This window comes from Leptonotus elevatus, chromosome 1 (assembly GCF_054856555.1).
Source record: "Leptonotus elevatus isolate MCC_2025b chromosome 1, RoL_Lele_1.0, whole genome shotgun sequence".
In the NCBI taxonomy this organism is placed as follows: domain Eukaryota; kingdom Metazoa; phylum Chordata; class Actinopteri; order Syngnathiformes; family Syngnathidae; genus Leptonotus; species Leptonotus elevatus.
In genome coordinates, this window is record NC_141239.1 from 41,276,351 (window position 1) to 41,297,333 (window position 20,983).

Sequence of the window (20,983 nt, forward strand, 5' to 3'; positions counted from 1 at the left end):
GCTTCTGTATTATCTTGCACGTCTTTGTATCTGTGCGTGTGCGCGCGTGTGAGGTTAATGCGCTACAATAGAGGCCCACAGAGATCTCGCCGTAAAGCTGTCTGCCCGAGCGGACCCGCGGCGACGATCGAAGCGTCAAAATCATTTAAGCCCAATTCCCTTTCACGTCGGTGCTGCGCCCCAAATAAGTGCCAAGCGCACTAAAACAAGACGGTCCTGAAGCTTTGCATTTGGCCCAACGTCTCCAAAATGCTCGTATTAAAACACGACAAGTAGTCATTTATTTTAAAAGCAGGCCATAACGGTCAAAATGGAGATCCATGCAGTGTGCGTGGGCGGTAAACACACACATACACGTGCGCGCACACACACACTTTGTATTCCCAACCAGTGCTACCCTCTGAGAGTGAATAAATGTCATTTCTAAACTTACGCGTGTTTACACGCACATGCTGAGGAAATGTCAATCAGATGCCAGAAATGTCAAAAAGCTATCCAGCATGCCAGTGCATGTGAATGTGTGTGACCGGCTTGTGGTTACCTGCGTTAAATATATGACCGATGTTGATTTTGCATTAACTCACATGCAACAAGCATGTGCAAGAAGTATAACCTACAAAAGAGTCCTGAGTGTCATTTTCGACCTCGGATGCTTTTGGCTTCTTGGGTGCGAGGATTTAAAAATCAACAGGGTTCTTGCTTTTACATAGAACAATCCCTGGACGTTTGAACTAAATCAGTGAGGATTTGTATTGTCAGATGCACAAAAAAAGAAAAAAAGAAGACAGATTTCAACTTGGCTATAGGATACTTCAGTCAACTTGTCGAGGGCTCGTTTCTTCAGATTCTCCAGAACTGAACTCTGCCTTGCAACAAGTGTGCCGTGTTTACGTTATCTAAACTGTTGTTGTTTATGTACCTAAGCAACAATATGTTTTGTTTTTTATGTGCGGTGGTGCCTTGAGATAAGAGTTTAATTTGTTCTAATGAATAAAAATGATAATAATAATGCATTGGATTTAAATAGCCTAGACACTCAAAGACACTTAGGAATAGATACATTATTCATGCACTCACACATTCACACTGTGGTGGCAGCTGTGGCTACTTAAGTGCCCTGATGACGGAAGCGTGGCTGCCAGTGTGCGCCTACGGCCCCTCCGACCACCACCAAACATTCGCACCTTGTAGAGGCAACGTGTGTGAAGTGCCTTGCCCAAAGACACAACGGCACATGACTTAGGGAGAGCGGGGATCAAACAGCCAACCTTCTGGTTATTGAGCGACCATCTCTACACCCTGAGCCACGGCCGCCACATGTCCTTACCTCAAAACAGTTGTATCGCAAATTGCTGGAATGGAAAACTAAATGGAAATGCCATTAACGTGTCCCAGCTTCCCAAGGAAATAAAATCCATTACAAATGTGCTTTATAAAACATATTATAACACTAAAATGAAGGATGTTTGATTCCACTTTTTTCTCAGACAGATGTCAGTGTGAGTAATCAATTCTTGAATAGTCACTGATACTGATACCAAGTATCGATACGACTAGTAATTTTGATACTTAAAATTTCAGATCATTTTTAAGAAAGACCTTTCCCATTATAGTATGTTCTTCTAAAAATAGCATGAAATAAATTGCAGGTTAATATTCTTCTAAATTCTAGTTTCTGATCATAAAACGGCCACAAGAGGGTGGGTCGCGAGTACAATGCCATGAAATAAGGCCGGCTATCAGACTTGTATCAGTACTTGCCCTTCCCTAACTCTAACTAAAATCGAATACTGTAGAATGCAAACAATGTTGTTTATCATCTTTAATTAATTGCGGCTCATTGTGGTGTGTGCTCGACTTGGCCACTGGGGGGGGGGGGGGGGGATATAGTCATGAAGACTTTTACTACAAGTGACTCAATAAACTGCAATAACAGTATTTTATGCAGAAGACGGAGGAAAATTATGCCTTGAGTATTGTTTTATTGTCTGCTTACATTTGCACCTTTTCTGTAATGTTTTGCAGTGTGTTAGCAGTAAGCTAGCGGAGGGCAAAGCTGTGTGATGGTTAATGCTCTTTTATTTATTTTACTTTGACAGTAAACTTTAACTGGGAGTGCCATTAAACAGCTTGAAGCCTATCTGACAAACTGCTGCTTGTTGTGAAAGTGACTTGAGTTGAGTTCACTGTCGACACAGTGCTTGCAAGTCCAAGCAAAACAATGTTTTTCACCAGGCACTCCATCTTCCTCCCACATACAACAAACATGCATGTTAGGTTAAGTGAAGATTCTAAATTGTCCGTCGGTGCGAATGGTTGTTTGTCTATATGTGCCCTGTTATTGGCAGGATGTACGCCGCCTCATGCTCAAAGTTAGCTGGGCAGGCCGCAGGGCACCTGTGACCCTCGTCAGGATAAGCGATGTAGAAGATGGATGGATGAAAAAGCAGCACTGGTCACGCTCCATCTCCAAAACAGTTCTTTTCCCTCGCCAAACAGATGCTAACTTGCCGTCTGGTCCACCCACACTCGCTCTCTCGACTCGCCAAGAAGGCTCGGCGGTGGACGCGCGAGAAAGATGGGGCGCAGAGTCCAGCTGGCTCGACGGCGGAGTCAGCCAGCGGAACAGATGTGCGAGGGACTTTGATGTAGGTAAGGGTTCTTCTTCGGGGCGTGCTCAGTCCGCACACATTTTAATGAAGGATCGAGAGCAGGTGAGGACGTTGGTAGGGGCTCTGAATTGTACAGGTACATACGGACACTTGACTAAAACCCCAAATTGGAAGACAATTTTCAACCCAAAACTCATGCAAAAATTTTGTACAGACAAGAGTACACAATATCATCAATGTGGCAAGCCGGCCGTTTGGGCTTTAAGTGGCAATTTGCCTGACTTAATCCACCCCTATCACATGGCAATTATAAAAAAAAAGAAACATCAATACCATACAAAGAGGCAATATAACATCATGCAAAAATCACCTGGAGCACTTCACAATCAATATGTATCTAATAACATGACAAAAACATGAGAAAAAAAAACATATTTACCAGAGGTGCTTATTATTAAATGTATTGATGTTCACAAGATCGCAACAGATGTTTTGCATCCCACCAAGCAATTGGGACGGTAAAAAAGAAAAGAAAAAGTTGACGTCATTGTTTTGGGGATTTAAAATGTGATGGGTTAAAAATAAGAAGTCACATTGTGAATATCATTTACGTTCCATAAGTCAGCAGCGCTATTGATAATGAAAGCAGATTCAGCTATTTTGGCAACACTTAGAGACTGAAATCTGATTGGACAAAAAAAAAAAAAATCCACACAGAATTATGAGACTGGATTGCAATGAATTGAAACCAACCAATCAAAGACAAGGATAAAAGTGGGCGGAGCATTCGGGCAGAGTTGGCGTTGACTGCCTGACAGGAGCAGGTGAGATCCATCATCAGATGAAATGTGACAGAAATCACGGTTGCTCTGGTTTGTTTTGCATTTGCTGAAAGAGAAAATGTATTTGGGGCGATGAAGATGAGGAGGTGTAGAAATACACACACAAATGTTTAAAGTGAGAAGAAAAAGAGTGAAGGTGACAGAAGAAGATGTGAGTGCGACCCGCGGCAGGATCCGGACTAAACTGACAGCAGATCTGTAAACGCCAGGATGGTTCACCTTCTTTTCAGTTGTCACTTTAAGTGCAAGCATCACATCAGAACACATCTTAAAAGAACAAAAAGGTTATTTTACCTTTAGGGGTGAAACATGATTTCATTTGTGTGTGCTGTTTTTTATGTGAAACGGCTGCGCAAAAGCGCAAGTGTTACAAATTTGCAAACGCGGGAAGTCCTTGCAATACGAACAACAAATGTGTTGTTTTTATGTGCTCCGTTCCTTCAAGTACATACAAACCAAAAATAATTACAGGAGACCAGTGTGACGAAAACGATGGCGGATCTGGAAAGGCCTTATTGAGAGCTTTCATATGACATGTGAGATGATGTGGTTTGTTGCATTATGGAATTTTTTTTTTACCATTTCTCTTTTGATATTGTCACATCAAAATCATGTTTTTGGGTCTGTTATGTCAACACATGACTCTTATGTTGACACACTAATGACACATCTGACGTATCTATCTAGCTAGCTTAGCTATCTGGCTGAGCCATCTTAGCTATCTAACTTATCTCTGTTTTAGCTATCTTATCTATCACATTTTTGTGCATCCTGACAAAGCACATCAGTCCATTTCTTGTGTCTATCGTTGAAATTGGTGTCAGAGGCAAAATATTTCACAATTTCAATCGACAGGAGAAAATTGTCCCAAAATGGCTGACCTTCTGTCCCATTTCTGGTTTCTTTCCATTTGTAATGTTGTGATAGAACATCCACCCAGTTCTGTGTCGATCTGTGAAACTAGTTTTGTGGGCTTAGTTTTTCCAACTTCCCATATGACGCTGATGAGAAAATTGCCCCAAATGGTTACTTCAAACAAAATGGCAGACAAAATGGTGTTTAATATCGGCATGGGTCCTTGAGACCAAGACATTTATGTGTTGATTGATGAAACTGGTGCCGAGTCCCCAACACCCCAGAAAAACAAAACAAAAAACTTTCCAGGTGGTGCGACTGAGGAAATTTGCAACAGCTGCTTTAGAACAAAATGGCTGACTTTTCTTTTAAGTTAAGGCATTGGTCCTTAGGACTTTTTGTGCCTAAGATTATAATAGACATGTATACCAAATTCCAGGTTGATCAGTAGAACTTGTACCAGGGACTAATTTATTCTAACTTTTTTTATTTTTTCTAGCAGTAGATGAATATCAGGCTTCCAACTTTAATAACGTAAACAGGATGCATGACTTGAGTCTTAGGTAAAGGCCACATGTCCGTACCGAGCAGAGCTGGAGGCGACACAGGCGAGCGAGAATCTGTTTTGACGGCGCACTCGGCGCAACATCGTAGTTTATAATTAAAATGCAAATTGAACGACCTTGTTTTGAGTCTCGGGGGAGAGGCCTCGCGTCTATGTAGCCCAGCTGGCCAAATCGATTTTCACGCCGCCCGCTGAAATCAATTTGGAAATTTACACTCCGCACACACAAACAAAAAAGGTAGCGGCACGTGTGAGTTGAAACATTCTGACGAGTTTGAAGAGCTCACAGCATTTAATCACCGCCTCAAAGCAATTATTGACATGTTCAAAAAACACACACACAATCTGACAATGTCCAACTGTTCCGACTCGATCCTAATAGAGCAAGCAAACATACCTATAAGTTTCAATCTACTAACACATGCCTGTGTGTGTGAGTGTGCGTGTGTGTGTGCGTGTGTGTGTCCTTCAGCGTGACATTGACGTGTAACGCATCTCCAGCTCAATTATCTCCATCCAGCGCATTTCAAACGCGTTGAGCAGGGGAGCGCTGCGCTCGCTAATTAGCCCGCCGCCGCGACAACAAAGTCTGTCTTTAGCTCCCCCTTGACGCCTCGTCTCATGCAAAAACTGTTTGTTTGTGTGTGCGTGTGTCAGTCAACACATGCGGTTGTCAACAGGTTGGCACGAAACAAAGACTTCTGCAGGTGCTCGTGTTAAGGAAGAACTTCTTAAGGAACAAACACATCAATACAAGAGCCCTCAACACCACTTTACTGATCAACACAAAATTTGGTGAACATTTCTGTCATAACGAGACATATGAAATAGTGTCATGGACCAAAGCCCGAATTTGAACAGGATCGGCCATTTTGGTTTGAAACAGCCACTTTGCGAATTCCATACTAGCACTGCATCCAGATACTAGTTTACCAGATTGACTTGATGTTGGTTAGACATGTTGATCCTAACAGGATGCACCAAAAAAGTATAAGGACCAATGCTCAAATTTAAATAAAAAGTCAGCCATTTTGGTTTGAAGATGCCATTTTGTGTGAGGTCTCTCAAGTCGTGCCCCGTGAAAGCAGTTTCCCATGTTGATAAGAAATTTGGTGTTACCTATAGACATGAAATGGGGTGGACATGTCGATCATTACTAATGAAAATGTTTGAAAGTCCTTCCCGCTCTCATTCCGACAGCGCCTAGTGGGAGTACAAGGAGTGCTCGTTGCGCACGGCGCCTGCTTGGCCGTTGCTCTTTTCAGCAACAGGAAGAGGACGAAGCAGATTTGCGAGGAGAAACTAGCCGCACTAATAAGTTCACTTCTCTCCACTGGTTGCACTCCTGTACGACAGGGGCGATTCCCGAGTGTGCCCCGACGTCACTCCGCTTCCCAATTACCACCTTGCACACGCGCACGCATGCACGCACACACATTTAACTACCGGGGAGCTTTTAAATGCTCCCCATTAAATTGCTAAAAGCTTCTTTTTCCGCTCACCTTTTCCATACTTTCTAACATGCGGCGTACATGGCGACACATTATACACGCTGGGCCGCAAATGATGCGTCTGGCTGTCAAAGCGGAGCAGAAAACAGCAAAACAACATAAAAAAACGGAGTACACGTTGTGGTGATCACGTACTAAAGATTCACTGCACAAAAGGAGAGCCTGCATGGTTTTGCTAATTATGCGTAGTTAAAAAAGTGAAAGTATATTCCCAGGGTGTTTAATATCCTTCTGTGGGGGGGGTTCCTTTTGAGAACGCTTTTTATAATTGTATACATTGCTTCCAAATGCAGAATATTAACACCTCATTTCTCATTCTTATGGGTTATGTATGAAGTATTAGAGCCAGACTGAAGAAAAAAAAATCACTTTGAGGTTGCAATCGTAGTCTTGCATGATCGAAGATGGTTTAAGATAAAAGTTGAACCATTTCAAGAAAAAGAAAATCAAGAAAAAAAGTAGTATTTTCTAGTGATGGGAAAACGAAGCTTCGTGAAGCACTTGTGATATTTTTTGACTCGCCTAGATGGTGCTCTTGGTTTAAATATAAAGGCTAGTACAAAGGAAATTGATTACATTTACCCTGCATCTTTCAACCAAGAGTGGCATCTAGAGGAGTAAACAAATATTACAAGTGCTTCATGAAGCTTCATTTTCCCATCACTAGTATTTTCCATATTTTCTCCCTATACATTTTTGAGGTTTCAAAAACGAAATATTTTTTTGAGAAAAAAAGTACATTCAAGAATTAATAAATGTTTCATATTTTCAAGATAAAAGTGATATATTATTGAGATTAGGCCCCCTTTAGGGAGGGGAGGGGATCACACATTTGGATTTGAAAATTACATAGTGTGAACTGATATTTTCAAGAAAAAAAGTATTTCTCCTGAATTTGAATATTTTTAAGGAAACGTTTTTTAGATTCTAGTACTGCTCTGTTTTTAATAAAAAGTTATATATTCAATCTAAAAAAAGAAAATGTCATATGTTCAATTAAGAGAGAAGTAAACATTTATATTTTTGAGGTAAAAAGTCAAGAAACATTTGTACAAAGTTGTACATTTACCAACAAAAAAAGCCATACCTTTTATAGAAAGGAGTTGTGTGTTTATACAAATGAGAAAATAAGTTGTTCAGATGTTTTGAGAAAAGGTTATATATTTCAGACACATGAATAAAAGGTCACATTTTTAAGAATGTAATTTGAGTGTTTTTAGACATTCACAAGAAAAAAAAAATCAATTTCTGCATAAAAAAATCATTTTGTGACAAAAGTAGTAGTATACTTTCAGTCGAAATGTCATAATTTTAAGAACATACTTTGGATATTTTTGAGTAAAATAAAAGGTGCATGTTTTCAATGGGGGAAAAAAAGAAAAGTATCATCGAGAAAAAAGTTGGATATTTTCAACAAAAACGTAAAACATTTTCCAGGAAAAAAAAAGTTGTATATTTTCGAGGGGAAAAAAAATCCTGATAAAATGTCAGTACGTTTATCCGAAAGAGACACTATTTGGAACGGTTGTCCAGAACGATTGTTCAACTGTGAACTAAAAGCATCTTTGTGTTATCCTGCAAAGTTTTCGACTTCCTGCTAAGGTCATGCGTGTTCTGCAGTCTCTGTGAGGTCATCAGATGGCTTCTTCTTCTGCTTATGTCTCAGAGCAGGAAATGCCAGGCTGATAAAGCTGCACTATAAACACAGACACACACACACACACACACACACACGCAGGCAGGCGGCGGCAGTGACATTAAGCATCGTCGCAGTGAATCTGGGCGCATCGGAGGCTGAAGTGACCCCCGACGTGCCTCCTTCCTATAATTTAACCGCTCGTCTTCCTCACTGGTGGCATTATTAAATCGAAGGCTCCTCGCTGGCACCGCTTTTGCCATTTTCAAGCGGTTCGCCTTGCTGGGTGCACACCTTTTGTCTAATTGGCCGTGGTAATCACTCTTTAACCCTTTAAAGGGCACGCAGTGTGAAGTGCTTCATCATTTACTCTCAACTTTTCTTTGCAAGTGATTTCGGCGCCTCATCATGTATCAGAACTCACCAACTTTGATAAAAAAAAAAAGAATTGGGGGTTTCAGAATTGGATGGAAATGTATGAAAACAAGAAAAGTTCCCCTGCCTGGAATTGAACAAAAAAGACAGCCATTTTGGTTCGAGGGGCCATTTTTGGCTCAGTTGTGTGAAAGGTCGAATAAATGATCCCGTGGCACCAGTTTCAGAGATCTAACCTGAGATTGGGTAGACATGTCATGACTCTATCAGGACCCATGTCTAAAATTGGATGAGGACTGAATCAGCCATTTCGGGCAAATTTCTTCCGGACCCAAGCCTAATATTGAAAAACAAGTCACCCATTTTGCAATTTGAAGGAGCCATTTTAGGTAAATATCCCGCCTGGCATCCTCTGATTGTTTATGATCATGTGAAGACATACTGTACATCGTAGAGTGCGCTGATTAAATGTATTCGCCTCAAAGGAATTGTCACTGCATAGATAAAAATCCCAAATAATAAAACAGACCTCGCCCGCAAAACCTACGAGTTAGCTCATGGTCTGTAAACACACTTGATGCTCTGAGAAGTAATGTAACCCGTTGGCGTCGTTGCCGTTACGAGTCTCCCGGCAACGAGCAGCTTTCTAGGGTGCGCACGCTCAAAAGAGCTGAAATGTCAATATTGCGCCTGCGGGAGGGCATAATTAAGGAGTAAGGATCTAAAAGGCTTTGTCGCATATGGCCCAGCAGCTGTTGCATCTGTCTGCCGCTGCAAGTAAGCGTACAGCTGAATAGTAATGGCTCAACGTTAAAATGCCAGCTGACATACGAGATAAAGGAGGCATTGTGTTTAAAAGGACATGTTAAACTCCAAGAGCGGTTTTGCTTTGGCTCTTTGCTTACAACGTAGATTTGCGTAAATGGGGATCATCTCGACAAAACGTGAAATATAAAAAAATGTGCATGTAAGCAATAGCAGGAATATTCAGCACCACAAATAGTCTGTGGCGTTTTATGCAGCAGTTGTGCACAGTTTTTTAAAAGTCTTTAAACACACTTTTAAAAATACTACAAACTCATAACATACTGAGAGAAAGCAAGAGCAATGGATAGCAAAAATGTTGTACAGTGTAACAATGCACAATCTTTCTGTTTAAACAAATCAACTTTTTACAAACAAACTTTTCATCTCACCATATACACCCATAATCATGCCCAAAGATGTATATTATGAAATGAAGCTACATCTGTTCCTTTCCGTTGGCATAAAAAGCAGGATTGAAGAGGATTGACATCACTGATCTGTATATATTACTGGATAGTTGGTACACCCCCGTGCAAGCCGTTGAAGCCACAGGGCAGCCATCTTACTGCTCCCATCTCGCGCGCAGACTACTGTATAAACTATACATATACGTACAAAGTAGACATTTACAGCTCGCAGGCTCTTAGTATAGGGAAGGGGGACGGGGGTGGGGGCTTTGTGGCAGGGTGGTCACTATTTTTTAACAAGTGGACGGAATGTGCTGCTTTGAAGACCCCCTTTTTCTTTTATCGGTCAGTTCCTTAGACCCCAATATTAGATTTGGCAGAAGCATCTTTTGTTGAATTACAGGTATAATTCTTAAGCATGTAATTTATACATGTATTTAAGGTCAGTTGTAAAATGTCTGAATTCCCCTTGTTTATGTAACAAATTTAAAACATTATAAATCATGCTGTTTCTGCTAAGTACTGTCTTAAATGTTCTCCAGTTTCGATTCTGTAAATGTATAGGATCGTATGCCGAAAAACTGGGAGGAGTAATATGGCGGCCTTGCGGCTTCAAAAGTCTTGGCCTATCAGCTATCAAGTTATAAACAGGTCCGTGATTGACATTCAATAATCTTCAGCACAAAGAAGACTGAGCTTTAATTAAAAAAAAACAAAAAAACAAAAAAAAAAGCCTGAGCTGAAACACTTGTTTCCATTCTTATTCTTTCAAATCACTCATGTGAAACAAAATAGAGGAATTACACCCAAAATACACATGAGGCAGAACAGAATAGAATTACAAGTTGTTAAAAAATAAATACAAAATAGTGAAACGTTAGACCCGGACCCGTGATGGAGTTGCGCGGGTGGATGGATTACTGTATATACATACGAATGTAAGCAGCTGAAAAAATAGTTAGCAGTGTTGTATTTAGCAACATTTCCGAAGCAGGAAGCCTATTTTCAGAATTAGTAGCATTAGTGTATATTTATAAAAAGGAACACATTTTTAAATGATCCCCTACTAAATTCTCTTGGCAACGCCATCCCAAAGCAAAGTTCCCTTTGTGCTGGTGAACATCAAAGCGTCTTCTCCAGGAATGGAAAGTGACTGCAGCCGATGACATCATCCACTTTGGGGTCACTTCCTGTAAGGCGCACGTGGCCGTAATCAACCCGAGCTAATCCGCCGAGCATTCTGCTCTTTCTCCTCACGTCCATCCCGACTGATGTGAAGTGGCATCAATTAAGTGGATCAGCCAGGTGTGAGTAGGGGGGATTGGGGGGGGGGGGGGAGGGGGGCTTCCCGACAGATACCTTTTATTGATTTAGTATTTCATGTGTGAGGCGAATTGCATAATACCGGCATCAACCTTGCAGAGCTAATGACGAGGTGCTTGTCACCATTGTTGCGGCAAATTGGCTGTAACTGGCAGGTCAGGAAGGAACGCATACGGGCATAATTGGCCCATTAAATGATGCTTATGAGCTATAAATGTGCGTGGTGTGTGGTAATGTGTTAGTGGCGTGTTTTAAAAACTTTATTGAGCCGAAGCACAGTGTATGTTACATTGTGAAAATCCCAAGGTGCACCGATAACAACAACAAATATTCTGTGCTACAAGGGCAGGACAATATTGGGCTTTAAAACAAAATCCCACTATAATAAAGTAATAACACGACCAGTATCTTTTTTTTTTCTTTTTTTTTTCGTCATCTGTTTGCTATTCGTTTTCTCACCTGGCCAAGCAGCACATACGGTACATGGCATGATGATGCTTTTTCCTAAATGGGGGTCAGCCTTGCTAATCCTCAAGTGCTCCCCATGCAGCACTCTTGTCCGCTTTTAATGGAACCGTCACAAACTGGCCACATTTCACATTGTTCACAGATGAGCCGCAGGGAAAGTGTGACAGATTGGTTTGATTTACGTTCGTGTTTTCCTTCTTGTTCAACCTCGGTGACGTCGCCTCAGCGTGTTGTCTCGCAAGGCGACTCCGAAGGTGGGATTGTTGCTTTTTGTGCCTCATGTATTGTGTGCTGTTATATACAATGAAACATTCATATTTGTTTCATTAGTAATATTAATGAGTAATTATTATTAGTGCGGACGAGGGATGACATCGCTGACACATTTTTGACTTATACATTTTCCCAAGTTTGTGTCTACGGAGCGTGAGATGGTGTTGACTCCTCGTCACAAGTCGTCCAATCACCATCCAGTATTGTTCTGTAAGTGCCCGCCCTTTTCTAAACACTTTCTCCTTGCACACTGACGACGTGTCATTGCTGCAGGCTCTAATTAAGAAGCAGGTAGGCTCAGATCATTTTAATTGCAAATCAGTGCCGCTGCTGTGATTCATATTTGATTGTCGGACTGAGTGCAAATGCCACCAGTGAAGCGTCTCGCCTCGCTCTCCTTTCCCCCGGATCTTCTAATAAAGACAGAGGTCTCACTCGCTCTTTGGCCATGCTCCGTATTCTGTCACTTTTTCCCGGTCTGGGAACTTTTCGCTCTCTCTTTCAGGCCACTAATTAGGCAGCCGAGCGGAAGTGCGGAATGTGCAGTTTGAGAGGGAAGGAAGTCGCAACCTGAGACCTTGTGATGACTAAAAGGCTGCAGAACATGAGGGATTTAAACAGCTTTGAAAGGCCTCTGTGTGTGTGTGTGTGCGTGAGTGTATATATATACTCTACGTGTCTGTGTTTGTTCCAACCTGATTTTTGCTCCCAGGAAGCCGCTGGTGTCGTCAAGGATACCAAATGAGACAAAAATAACAAGAAAGTTTGCAATTGTCGCTAGGAAAGTATCTCAAGGATGTGGGCTTATAGAAACATCACTGACTGTTGCCAGTGTGTGTGTGTGTGTGTGTGTGTGTGCGTGTACAGACAGATGTGACAAACACAAGGTAATTCAAGAGGTTGCTGCTCCCATGGTCTTAGCTGCATAAAACCAATGTAAAGTTCGATGGCCTTAAAAGATCACATTTAAACATAGCTCATCATTTCCTGGGGTCCATTTCACAAAGTAGGTTCAACAAACTCTGAAACTAAACCTAAAAAGTGAGTTCACCTACACTGAGATAGGAAACTCTGCGTTTTCGGTTCCTGGGCCGCTGATTTGAGTTGGTTATATCAACGCAGAGTTGTTTCACCTGAAGTTACCACTATACTAAAAAGACCGCATCAATGGAGCCCCGAGTCACCATGGCAACGGGGAAGCTTCCGCGTTTTTTTTTAACCCTCTCAACCTGGAAATCATAATGCAATCATATGGCGAATTTGAACATGGTTTTAGAAAAAAAAAGTGCAACACCGCAGCAGCTCCCTACAGAGGGAGGTGGCGTGGGAGAACGTTGCTGCTCGTGTCAATGCATACATTTAAATGTAGTCCAGGGAAAACCTGTTGAATGGTAGCTCATTCATTCATTTCGTTTAGGTGCAATCCTGCAGGGGAGAAGCGCACTTGATTTAAGATGAAATATAAAAAACTAAAGATGAAATATAAAAACATTATTCAAATGGGTATAAAAAAAAACTGCGCAACACACAATATATGCTGTGATGTGAGCGCATGACAAAGTACGGCTGGTCATGTTGCCAATGTAAGGACGGATTAAGTTGTGTATGTAGATGATAGACTGTAATGTGAAACGGTACTGTTCAAAAAGATCCATCTCACGACAAATATTTAATTCCCTGTGCAGTAATGCTGCCTGCACACACACACACACACCCCCCCCACACACACACACAAGAATTGTTGAACCAATTTAAGATCACAAATTGAATTGTTAACTAACTTAATCAATTTGCTTCAATTGGTGATACACCATTGAATTAAGTTAATCCAATGTAAATATATTAATTAACTAAATTTAATTAATCCAAAATTAATATATTAAGTTTGATGAACTCATAATTAATTACATTTAATATATTCCCTTTGTATTAATTTAATACAATCGTGTGTTAACAGCAAATTTATCAAGTTGGGCAACAGGTCAATTTGTTATGCAATGATTTCCGGAATAACAGTAGATCCCACAAACGCAGAGACACAAAGGGTGTGGATTGACAAATGTAATAGTACACAACGGAATTCTACAACACAAAGCGCTGGACGAAGCTAGGAGAAAAACTAAGCCGAGGAAACAACAACTTAAAACTACGTGTTAAAAGACTCATGTGAGAAACTGGAAACAAGAAACGAAGCTAGAGATAGGAATTTGGAACACAAAGTCAGAATAAAGCTCTTAGGCGAGGACGTAGCAAGGTCAATACTCCGACGAGGAGTGTCGGCAGTTCCAGTCCTTATAAAGAGTTGGTTTGTGAATGAGAAACAGGTGCGGAGCAGGAGGACACGCCCCTCTCAATCAGAGACTAAAAAAAAAAAACACAACGCAATGAAAACACAACCATAACATGTTAATCCAAAGTGAATATGTTAAATTGAATAACCTCATAATCAATTCAACTTAATGTATTCATTTAAATTAATTTAATTGAAGCAATTTTATTAAATTGGTCAACAATTCAATTTGTAATCTTAATTTGGTTAAACAACTCTCTTTTTAGAGTGCACCTTCATCAACAAGATCATTTGTCAAAAGGGCATGCCATGTTTGTGAAAAAAGACTTATAGACTTATAGGCCTATTGACTTTCTTTTTTTTTCTTTTTTATAACAAATGGCAGAACTATGTTACGCCAACACTCGCCATCTGAATGAATGAGTGAGGAAATCAAATGTTGAGTGTGGCTGAAAGGAGGCGGAGACAGAGAGAACCTTGAGGTTCATTCTGAGAACCTGCTACCGACCAGGTTAGGTTCCTAGACTCTGTTACTACGGTAACTAACCGAGAGTTAAAGATGCCTCAGGAACAGGCTAGAGTTACCTCTTTTTCTTTCTGAAACGGGAAACGCAGAGTTTCCCACATTTCAAGGTTAACAGACTCAGGGTTCTCACTAAACCTGCTTTGTGAAATGGACCCCTGATCTGTATTTATTCTATGTTTTTGAAAAAAAATCCCCACTAATTAAGTTTTCAACCCTCAATTTGTATTTATATAGTTCTGCTGATGAAACATTGACTTACAGCTAGATTAATGAAACCTTTGTTATGGCCTGAGGGGGTCTGTATCATTTTTTACTAGCACTAAACAACTTTGAGGATGAAGGTGGGAACACTACCACACTGATTGCATACGCATTGCATTGAATGTGTACGCGTGATTACTGTTATGATGAAAAAGCTGCAAAACAACACAAGAAACGAAGATTTTTGTATGAGGAGACAAAAAAATAAATAAAAAAGCAGCCTACCTGAGGTCTATTTCACAAAGCAGGTTTAGTGAGAACTCTGGGTTAAGAAACCTTGAAATGTGGGAAACTGTGCATTTTCCATTTCCGAAAGGAAGGTAATTGAAACCAGAGTAACAGAGGTAACTCGAGCCTGTTTCATAAAAAGAGGTAATTTAAGCTCTTGGTCAGTTACAGTAGTAACATGTTCCATGAACCAAACGTGGTCGGTTGCAGGTTTTTCACAATGAACCTCGAGGCTTTCTCTGTCCCCGCCTCCTTTTAGCCACATTTCTTCATTCATAAAGTCTGCTGCGGCGAGTTTTTGCGTAAATAAAGTCCACTTTTGTCCTTTTGACAATGACCCTTGATGAAGGTGCCGCATTATTGCGCAGGGAAATAAATATTCGTCGTGAAATTGTTATCAGACCGCGCATAGATATGCTGGCATTTCCGGACAGTTATCTTTTTGAGCGGTACCGTTTCACATCACAGTCATGCATCACCTACATATGTAACAGATTGTTGAAAATTATTGTAATTTTGTTTATTTATGTATTAATTTCTCCAAAATTATTGCATCGTTTTATTTGATATTTCGATTGGGTTATTATGAACAGTCGTGGTTTTATATTGGTTACTTCCCGTGTTTTTGTCAGTTAGAGCTTTTATTTTGAAAGAATGGGGGATATACTGTCGTTGCTCCCCTGCGTTTTTAAATGGCGTCTGCCTACAAAGAGGTACATGCGTGAGGAGAACGGGTTCGATTAAAAAGTTTCTTTTTCTAATGTTTAAGTAAAAAGATGAAGCAAAAATGGTTTTATATGATGTTATTTGAAAGAATGTTAGACAACTGCTGTACTGTATAGTGTGATTGAGGGGTTTGGGGCATTGGGAGAGTAAGCTTTTTGTTTGAGTGTCTCTTCCTATATGTGTGTGCGTGTTAATTTGTCGTCGCTAACTGCTTACTTTTTGTGCTAGGCATGTGATAAACGTGGGATCACGCAGCTTGTTACCCAATTTTTGGGTTTTCTTTCACACTTGCAGATATGTGTTTGCTGTTTATAAGGTAAAAGTTTAATGTGATTGTCATATGTGTTTGCTGTTTATAAGGTAAAAGTTTAATGTGATTGTCATTCATTTGTATACGGTTTTCATTTATTTCTTATAACATTGTAATGTACATTGAGATGGCGTCTGCCTACAAAGAGGCATGTGATAAACGTGGGGTCACGCAGATTGTTGGTTTTTCTTTCACATTTGTAGGAGAAATAAATCCCAACTTTGGATCCAACTCTACGCCTGTTTATTTCGTTCACCGGAACACAACGCAGTGTGGTCGGACGTGCAAACCGCCCCGGCTACACGTTCACAACTTAAACGTTACCAGCCGTAGTCATGCGCTCACATCACAGCATATATTGTGTGTTGGGCTCCGTTTTTTTTCTTATAAACGTTTGAATAATGTTTTCATATTTCATCTTAAGTCAAGTGTGCTTCTCCCCCGCAGAATTGCACCTAAATTATATGAATTAATGAGCTACCATTCAACAGGATTCCCCCTGATTACAAAGGACTACATTTAATACGCATTGACCCAAGCAGCAACGTTCTCCAATGCCGCCTTCCTCTATGGGGAGCTGCTGCGGTGTTGCACATTTTTTTTCTAAAGACATGTTTAAATTCGCTGTATGATCGCATTAAGATTTTCAGTTGAGAGGGGTAAAAGCAAAAAACGCGGAAGCAGAGGGCGATGCCGCGCACTGGCGTGCGGTGAAAGACAAAGGGGGGGATTTCCAAACGACGCTATCTTTGCTGTTGGACTGGTAGGTAGCTTTCCATGCGCAAAGCAAAAATTATTATGCTAATATTAGCTAACAGAAATGTGTGTGGTAGTAATAAACAGCCATAAGCTTGATAGTTTGCCCTTCTACACTGACCCGACCAGCCATGCAACACTGAAAACGTGTGTGCTTTCTTGTTTACGAGTGCTTGTGAATGCATCGCGGGAAGGGAGGGAGGGGGAGCGCAGCCGTAAAGACGGTAAGACAACCAACCGACGTCTGCTGTTAACTCATTTGCTCCCCAAAACGTATAAATACGTTCTATTTCAAATATTACCATGCTCCCAACGACATATTTATACGTTTGTATGTTTTTTAATACTTGAGCATACAGAAGGCTTTGATGCAGCCTCTGAACTGAAGAGAATGCTTAAAGCAATGGTAGTTATTACAAAAACGGCCAGCAGGTGGCAGCAGAGCATACGAGATCAACCAGAGCCATGTTGAAACAAAGCTCATTTACTCAGTGCTTTAAACAGGTTTGTGAATAATGATGAAACTTAACTATATTCCAATGCTAATTGCTGCAAAACGGAAATATGCTTTGTTTTCAAAGTCAAAATCCAGTAAAACAGCCAGGAGCAAACAAGATTGCTTCAGTGAAAATGGCATGGGAGTGAATGAGTTAACATACTTGAGAAACGTTATGGTACTATATAAAAAATAAAATAAAAAATTAATTACCTAATCGCTATACATATGCAAACAGAAATTTATTTCAATCCAATTAGGCTATCGGGAGATGACGATTTCATGACACTGTGTGCTGGTCCTCATGGGAAATGGGGTCTTCATTCAAAACACTACCTTTTTTGTCCACATGGTGCCGCCATAATCAACAAAAACTGATAAGTCTTGTGCTGCTTGAAGGAATGTATTGTTCTGTATAACTATATTCTACAAAACACTTCAAGTATGGGGGTCTTTAAAGATTAGACATTCTTCACACCATCTAAGTATTTTAGAATACATTTCTGGTGTCTGTTTGATCTAATAACTTTAACATCAATTTTTATCATATGTGTAATGATTAGAAAATAAAAGTTCGCCTCGGCCAAGACTCTAAGTTAATTTTTTTCCTCAAAATCCAACAAGTATGGTTATGTAAATTGATTACAATTAAGCATCACTCATCATTTTTTGGTCCCAAATTAATCACATTTATTTGATGTCAATTTTGATTTTATTTGTATTGATTAGAGCACAAGACTTTTCCATGCCCGCGACTCTATGGATGTATCAACGTATTTAAGCATCATTTGTTAGATGTCAGATTTTAGTGTGTTGTATTTTAAGAAATAAACGTATTTGCACGAGCTTGACACAGAAGCTGCAGTTAGGCTTTAGGGCAGAAGTGGTGGCCATTTCCACAATGCACCTTTTGAAGGGTCAGAATTCCTTAACCTCACTTTTTCTTTTAAGATCTTTTAAACGTGTTAACCTGCTTGGAAATTACTTGGGATCGGACAGCCCTAGGTATGATATATTTACATTTACAGTATTGCGTTCGTTTGTACAGGCATGTCGTTTCTTTGGATTGACTGTCGCACGTGTCAGTGTTCAAGGTCGTTTTGTTTGTTTATGGCCGTCACGTCGTGGCTGTAAAGAGTGACGGCGTGTAAAAAGCAGTTGTCATCCGCCTTGTTTTTCATCTCACGCTCGGCCCCGTGAAATTGTTCTCTCTGTTGTTGTTTTCTTTTTTTATGCTTTTGTTGTTGGCCTTTATTAAGATGAAAGACCAGTTTGAAGTAAACAGCACTTAGGTAAATATAAAAAGGGGAAAAAAATATATAATAAATATATAATATAAATATAGGCAGAGAGGTGTCTGCTTTTCTTGCCTGCCTTTGAAGTCTGTCCTCTCAGGTCATCACAAGATAGCTTGTTTACCAAAACAATCACATCTCTGCTGCTAACAAGGATGGCAACCTATTGATTTTGACACATCCCTGCTTCTTTTCATGTCTGTTTTCACTGATCATTGTGGTGGGGGCCCTATTGATTTTGAATGACTTGTTACAAAATGGTAGCCTTGAATACTATCACTCACAAAAATATCATCTGTACACTTTTCTTGATCTCTACGTCCATATTGTCAACTCATCTGTGAGGAATTGTCGTGATTTTTTATGAGCATGGTAGTTGCTAAGGTGAAATGTCATATTTGTACAAGCTCATTTTCAGCAGGCTTCTGAATTTAGCGTTAAAATGGAAATAATTTCTGGAGCCCTGCTGATTTTAAAAGATGTTTAAGATTGTCCTATAGCATTGATATTATTCCCATCTAAGAAAGAAAACTATTGGTTTGAATGATGTCCATAGTGATGGATGCCTTTGTCACAAACGATTGTGGTGGTTGGTTCATGACTGTCATAGATTGATCAGTGGTCATAAATATATCAATTGTAAAAGTAGTGCTTTCTACACAAGCGGGCCAAAGTGGGGTCAGACAAGTCAGCGCACAGCCTTACTTTGTTGGTTAACTTTCGGTGTGTGTGCGTGTGCATCACGTCTACGCCTCACAAGCCTGTCTATGCTGATGAAACCACATTGAGCCGAGTCGTTTCATTTTGACACCATGCTAATAGCTAGCGCTGCAAGTAGTTGCGAGGTGGCTGAGGGAAACGACTGCTGCCTCAGGTGAAAAGCTCCGCATGTCTGCTGCTGGAATTAGATGTGAGGCTTTGAAGACAACAACAAAATATTTAAAATTTGTGTTTGCCTCTTTTGACTTTTGTAGTGATTTTATACTGCACTGTACTGTTGCAAAGTGCATTGCATTACACTGTATTGCTATGCACATTCAAAACGATGCATATCAGTAACTATTAATAAAGCTGGCCGCATTTTGTTGTAACCCCCACTATTTATTCGTGCTTCAATAAATAAATCAGTCACAAAATGATTTACTTAGCACTAGTGAAGTTTCAACAATGCACATTGCACACACATATTTCTAAAGAAACGCAGGACCCCAAACATTTTAGTGCTATTGGCCATTTTCTAGACATTCTCAAGGACCACAATAAAATCAAAACATTTAAAATATCACTCACCATGCAGTAGCTGCACCTCATCGAACCAATGGTCGGTGGTGTCATAGCGTTTACTATCCATCCATCCATTTCTTTACCACGTATCCCCACTCATTTAGCTAAGCTAATGCTCGGCTTGGCTGCCCCGCCTTTGTTTACGCCCCGCCATTCCCGACCATTGACATCTATAAAGGCTAGATGTCTCGTCCGCGCTGCTGGCCAATAGAATCGAACGTCCCCACGGGGCGGCCATCTTGCCACAGTCACCTTGCTCCTCCCCTCTCATTCATTACTATGTGTTTTATTGTACATGTTCTTTTCAATAACTCAAAATAGCGGTTTACCTAAAATCAACGGATTACCGAGCAATTTAGTTTATAAGCATAGTTATCATACTACATACTTGTTAATAAATCCCTCCCTTTTTAAAGCAAGTTCCCACTTCCTCCTATTTGTGGTTTTGGGAAACCTTAAAATGTAAAAAAAAAATTGTTATTGTCAACTTTTTTCATCCAACATTTTACAATGAGGACACACTAAAAGAGACTACAATAGATTAGACTGGATTTGACAAGATTAGAAGAGAATACAGTTGGGGTTGGTGAAGGACTCTGGTTGGGGGCCCGGTGTGTGGTGGGTGGTGTCTGGTCGGTGATGGATTTCACTTTCCTTTCTTTTCTTTGGTCCTTCCTCGGGTCTCCTGACGGCCTCACGACTCTGACTGGATTCTGAAGTGTTCGGTTTAGGTGAACGGTATGGGATTTTTTAATAGGTTTTAGGTGAACTAATACATACACACTCACACGCACATGCACATATATATATAAAAAATATATATAAATAATAATAATTTTAAAAAAAAGAGAGCAATGATGATGACATGTCAAATCGGTAAAATTACTTGATGAACTGAGCTCTCCGGGAAAAAAAAGGAAAAAAAGAAGAAGAAAAAGGAAGAGAATACAATACAAAATAGGCGACTTCATTCATGCTCAAGAATTTTTTTTAAATAATAATAATAATAAAATAACAATAATAATGTTTATTAATATTATTTTAAAGATTCTCAACAACAACAACAACAACAACAACAATCATCTTTAATAATAAAAACATATTGCACTAAATACACTACATTGAACAAACGTTTCC